Consider the following 6,550-nt stretch of genomic DNA (forward strand, 5'->3'; position numbering starts at 1 on the left):
CTTCACTATGCTGTAGGTCCGGCGGCTTCACTGTTGAGTAGGGTCCAGCTGTTTCACTGTGCTTGTTTCTTTTCCGCTTTTTTCAATTTGCGGATGAGTTCTTCTGCATCATGTAAGTCTTCTTCAGATAATATCCTTTCTGCTTCAATGGGCTGAGAATCTTCAGCAATATCATCGTTGCTTGTTTCACTTTGCATTGACGTATCTGACTTTTCATATTGATTAATGGAAGACAGTAAATTTCTTTTAACCTCTTCCAAGTAACTGTTAATCATCTCTGTTTTATCTCCTTCTTGAAAGGAGATCCTTCTGGCAATATGCCTCACTGAACTGTCATCAATTACCTCTTTCTGAGGTTTACTGGAATATTCTTAGATCTTCATCTCGATTGAATCCAAGAGCTCTTGACCATATAAGGTCTTTGTTTTGGGATCCTTCTTCATTAACTTGTCCCAAAAATTGTTGTAAAAAGTCCTATATAAGCAGGGGACTTGTTCTTCAGTGAATCCGACTTCCGGATTCCATTTGTGTATCCAAGGGATAGAAAATTCCAGAAAGAAATATATTTGGTTAATTTTTTCTGGATAGCAGATATGATCTACGTGATATAGATCGTTAATAAAAGGAGAAATTTTTATCCATTCTTTGTATAACATGAGAAATGGATCTGGTAAAATCTTTATTGTTGGACCGTGGTATGACCACCAGTTTAGAAACCAATTAGGAACAGTTGTTGCAAATATCTTTGCACATACTTTTATAAACCAAGTATGTTTGTGTCTATCATTATTGTAGTATAATACTTTATCAAAAGCTTGGATATAATCCCAATAAGTAAAATTCATTTTATTTTTGTTAAGGCTTATCTGCCTTTCCTTCATTGTGGATATACCCCAGTCTTCAACAGATATAATCTGTTTAATTATAATCTTTGAGAAGTTATAAACGTTCTCGTCTGTGCTATACCCAGAAAAGTGCTGAAAATCTGCACTTCCAGTACTGGTTAGTATCGTTTCATAGTAGGAACGGGTTTTGTATGACTCACCCGGATAATATAACCCATTTATCAAATACCTTTGGAATATCTTCCACGGTTCTTCTTTTCTCTGAATGTCAGAGTTTTCTAAGAGAAATATCATTTCTCTTTTTGGCACTTTCTCGTATGACTTGATATCATCATTGTCATCTTTAGTAATGGAAACAAAAGTATCACTTTGCTTAACGGAAGTATCTTTCTGTTTTTGAGCAGTCAAATATGCCTGCAAATGTGCGTATAATGGACTATCTTCTGGAATATCTTCCAGATGGACGGATGGTCCAATCGATGATTCTTCTCTGAGAGATATCCTCTCATTGACTAAACTCATTTTTCCCATTTGTATAACTGGGGAGTTTGATGAGGATCCGTATGACGATCCCGAAGGTGATGCCCTTCCTTTGGACTGTGGGGATGATCTTCCCCAACCTCTACCTCTTCCCCTACCCCAGGGGGGTTCCATCCTATAAATATTCACGAGATAAGAAATCTGGCAGAGAATTATCAATTCCCTTTTTATATTGTATTTCAAAATCAAAAGGGGCTAACTGAGCCTGCCATCTTGCAAATATCATTTTCGAGGTATCATGTTTAAAATCTTTGTTAAACATATATTTAACAGATTGTACGTCAGCTTTTATCAAAAACTTTTGATTGTATAAATCGTCCTGAAATTTTAAAACACATTTTACTATGGTTAACATTTCATGTGCCACAGTAGCGTATTTTCTCTGGGCTTCAGACCATTTACCAGAGTAAAATCTAATCAGATATTCATGTTTATTATTGGGATTAATTTGTTTTAAAATCCCTCCGTAACCAATATTAGACGCATCAGTCTCTATAATCTTTTTCCATGTAGGATTAGCAAGGGTTAAGCAAGGTAAAGATTTAACATGTTGCTTAATATTTTTTACTAAGGTAGTGTGACTATCAGTCCAAGGGTTTTTATAATTCTTTTTTAACCTATCATATAAGGGGGCTAAATCACGTGACAGATCTTTATAAAAAGGTGAAATATAATTTAAACTTCCCAAAAATCTTTGTAACTGAGTTCTATCAGTAATAACATCGGGAAATTTTGAGGCAAAATCAATCGATCGTTGAATAGGAGTAATCTTCCCCTGACAAATATAATGTCCTAGGAATCGAATGTTAGTTTGAAATAAGCTCATTTTTTGTTTTGAGATTACCAAACCATTTTGTATAACAATTCTTTTGAAAATATCTAAATGCTTAATATGCATTTCAAGTGTTTTGGAAAATACCAAAATGTCATCGATATATACAATGACGAAGTCTAGATAAGGGTTGAAAATATCATTCATAATTTTTTGGAATTCTGAAGGGGCATTTTTTAAACCAAAAGGCATAACATTCCATTCATATTGCCCAAATGGAACATTAAAAGCAGTTCTATAAGTATGCTCTTTAAATATTTGAATCTGCCAATAACCAGATTTTAAATCAAATTTTGAAAATATATTGGCGTCATATAATCTAGACAATAAATCTCTTTTATTAGGAATAGGATACCTAACCCATTTCAAATATTTATTCAAGGGCTTATAATTAATGACTAGTCTAGGAACACCACGTTCCTTTTCAGCTGCGTTATTCACATAAAAAGTTGTACAAGACCAAGGAGATTTTGAGGGTTTTATCAAACCCTTTGATAGCAGACTATCAATATCCTTTTTGCAAAATTCTACCAATTCTGCATTCATCTAACAAGGTCGAGATTTAGTAGGAATATCATCCTCAGTGAAATTATCTTCATATGGAAGAGTGACAATATGCTTTTTTTGATTCCAAAAAGCACTAGGATGCTCAGCACAAATATCAATAGCAATCTGCTTGGAAATCAATTTGATTTTTTTTTCCTGTACTTTAGTAGAATTCAAAGTGTCAAATATATTCATACTAAACATCTCTAATTGCAAAGAATCAACATGTTTTTGCTTCATATCAATTAAAGCATTAATATCTCTAGTTACTGGATCTGTAACAAAAGTATAACTTATCTCTTTATCCTTATAAGTAGCAGTAAAACCTTTCGAGTCTATGCTAGTAAAAGGATAAACGGAGTTCCAAATATAATTGGAGGGTATAACTGGTTTTTTACCAAGAAAAAGAAGTGAGGAATACATACTTTATTCTGACAAATACCCGTATTAGGAAGTTTATACTTTATATCTAAAGCATGTCCGGATGCATATCTAACCATATGAGTAGTTTTTTAGAAATATTTCGTAGGTACTAAACCTTCTTGAATGTAGCTAACATCTGCCCCACTATCAATCATGGCAATGGTTGTAATTGAGAAACTATTATTAATGAGAATGGTACATTTGATATACCATTTATGAGCAGTAATAATTTGCATCATTCCTAAAAACATATCATGTTTAGGATTAAAACTAATAGGTTTTTCTTCAATATCATTTTCAAAAATACCTTTGTTTTTATCATTAGATTTCTCAGCTGGAGAATTGATTTTCTCAATCTGAGTAATCCTATGATCACAAATCATTTGATTTTGTTTAAGAGATTTGATCTCTCGTTTTAAGTTTTCAACTTCAATTTTTAAATCATCGAAAGAAGAATCTCTTGCTGGAGATGCATTTTTGTTTAACAAACGGTTATTAACCTCTAGTAAGGAATAAGGTGGAGAATATTCAAATTCTTTTTCAAAAGGTTTTGTAAAACTAGTACTCGAATTAGAACTTGAACTAGCAGCTAAATTAATAATTTTTTCACGAAGTTTTTCATCAGTAACTTCTTTTAAAAGTTCTATTACATTATCAGATGTAATAGTTTTCATGTTTAAATCTTCAAATTGTGATTGTAATTTATAAAATTCATCATCACAAGCACATGTATCACCTTTGCAAGTTGTACAAGTATTATTAATATTTTTATCGCTATCAGATAAATCAAGCAAATCAATTTCAGCTTCGGATTCTGATTCAGAATAGTAATCAGATTCCGATCCAGAAGTGTATAACAAACTATAAACCTTATCACGTAGTTCATCGTCTAGTCCTAAGGTTTTCAGCTTTTGAAGCTTATAATTTGGAGCTATATGGCCAAATTTACCACATTTATAACACTTAATGTCAGCAAGATCTCGCTTAGACCTATTTTTGGTATATCTAGTAGACTTGCGATGTGCTTTTTTGGCTTCTCGTTCTTCTTTGGATCTATAACTAGATTTCTTTTTCCTATAAGGACTGTCTTGGTTGGGGTATCTATGATACTTATGTTTCTTCTTCCTATGAGTAGAAGTCTCGGGTAAACCGAACTGGGTGCAAAAGTCCCCTAACTGGTTTCTTTCCTTAAGCTTATCCATCTTAAGCTGTCTAGACAATCTTAATTCATTGCACAGGTTTAACCCTTCTTGTGTGCAAATTCCTATTAACTTACCATAGGTATAATCTACGTATGGGATTTCACCATAATTGCCTCTTAAAACTTTTCTAACTCTTTCGGCAAATAAAGAAGGAAGTCCATCTATGAACTTAGCTTTCCAATGTTCAAACTTGTTTTCCGGTAGTTCCATCACTCTACTCATGAAGGTGTCTTTATACCACCTAAATTCACTTAAAGTCTTACATCTAAGGCTATTAAGGAGAGTACGAACAGTCTCATTCTGGTTGGTAAATCTACCATTGAAGTGTTCTAATATAGTAAGAATAAGGGTATAAACGACATCTTTTCTATTTGCCACTAGGGCCATGCCTATGTTATCAAGACCTTCGTCAATGGCTTTAGCGTTAATAACCATTGCCCTTTCGTCAACAGATAAATAATTGTCCCACCAGCCACGAAGTTGGCCAGTAAAACCTGCAACAATCATTCTGCAAATATTCCTATCTGTATTCTTTACACTTTTACAGATAGTTGCATACATAAGCATTCTATGTACTAGAATAGTTAACTGCCTATCAGTCAATCCATCAAGATTCCATTCATATATTTCGGAACCACTGTAAGACGTATTAGTCTGATTCCAATCACGTTCCTTTATTAAAACATCTTGAGGAGTAGGACGATTGTAATAATAAGTCTGCATTCTAGGTTTATCAGCATATCTGCTATCTGCAAACTTACTATTCTTTTTGGGGTAACTTCTGAGTTTATTAAACTCTGACAAAACATCCTTTTTATAGTCAAAAGTAGAATCTATTTATCAGCAAAATCATTTGATAAATCAATGGGTTTGATATTCAAACCGAATAACTTTTTATCAAGAAGTTCTTCTAAGTCTCCAAAAGATTTAAATTTAAAATCCTGAATATCAGGAGGTCTTTGAATATGAGTAACAACAATTTGAGGTTCTGATTTGCTTCCTGAAGAAGAGGCAATATCAGTCAAAGTCTTTTTAGTATTCATATCCTTAATCAAGACTGTTAAATCTTCAAGTTTTTTATTAAGAAAACTAACGTTTTCACCCAAAACTTTAACATATAAACTCAAATAATTATTTTGAGAAATTAGTTTATTAATTTCTGTGATGCTGACTGCGGCAACATCTTCATCAATAAATTTTTGAAATGCAGTAAAAGTAATACCTGTATTATTAGGTAAAACAAAAGATGATTGAGGAGGGTAAATGGCTTTAGTAATATTGCCATTCCCGTCTTTATAAGATCTTTCCAAAACTTTTATAAAAAGTGGTAAATATGTGGTTATAAACCAAGGAACAAAATACATAATTTGATTATGTAAAGCACAAGTTTCATAAAACTCTTGTGAAATATTGTTTAAATCTTCCTTACTATAAGTATCAAAAAACCAAGTTTTAAACTGGTTCCATTTATCAGTAAAAAATTCTTTTTGAATATAACCTCTAGCTTGTGACCCTGGACTAAAATCAATTTGGTGTGGAATCATTAAGAATCATTGGGGTCAAAATCCATTTCGGACGCAGAAGGAATATCCTTATCAGAAATATTATCACTATCCTGAACAATATTTGTTTTGGGGTTAATCTTAACCCTTTCAACAGCTTTATCACCTACTTTAGTAGAAATTGTGTGTAAAGATGCAGCACGATTTCTAGCTAGTCCATAGACTGGTTCAACAGGAGAAATGTGTTGAATATCAGGCAACAGTCTACGACTAGTAAAGGAATGTCTGTTATAACTAGAACTAATAGTAGGCAACAGTCTATTATTAGAAAATGACTGTCTACTATAAGTGGAACTATTATCGTCAAACTGAATGCAAATCCTACCATCCGGATTTTGAGTAATATGAGAATACTCAGTATTACTAACAGTATCAGTTATCTGACTGGGGGATATAACCGAATCCAAAGTCCATGTGGTTGGAAAATTAATTTCTTCCCACTTAATAGGTCTTCTCGTGGTGACCTTAGACTTTGCAAAATTCGTTTCCACTAGAATAGTCTGATCAGATGTATCATATAATTTACATCTGGGGTTTAACGTAGATAGTAATTTAAAATATATTCTATATGATAAACATATCAGTTCAGAACCAGGCGCA

This window comes from Nicotiana tomentosiformis, chromosome 9 (assembly GCF_000390325.3).
Source record: "Nicotiana tomentosiformis chromosome 9, ASM39032v3, whole genome shotgun sequence".
Lineage (NCBI taxonomy): Eukaryota > Viridiplantae > Streptophyta > Magnoliopsida > Solanales > Solanaceae > Nicotiana > Nicotiana tomentosiformis.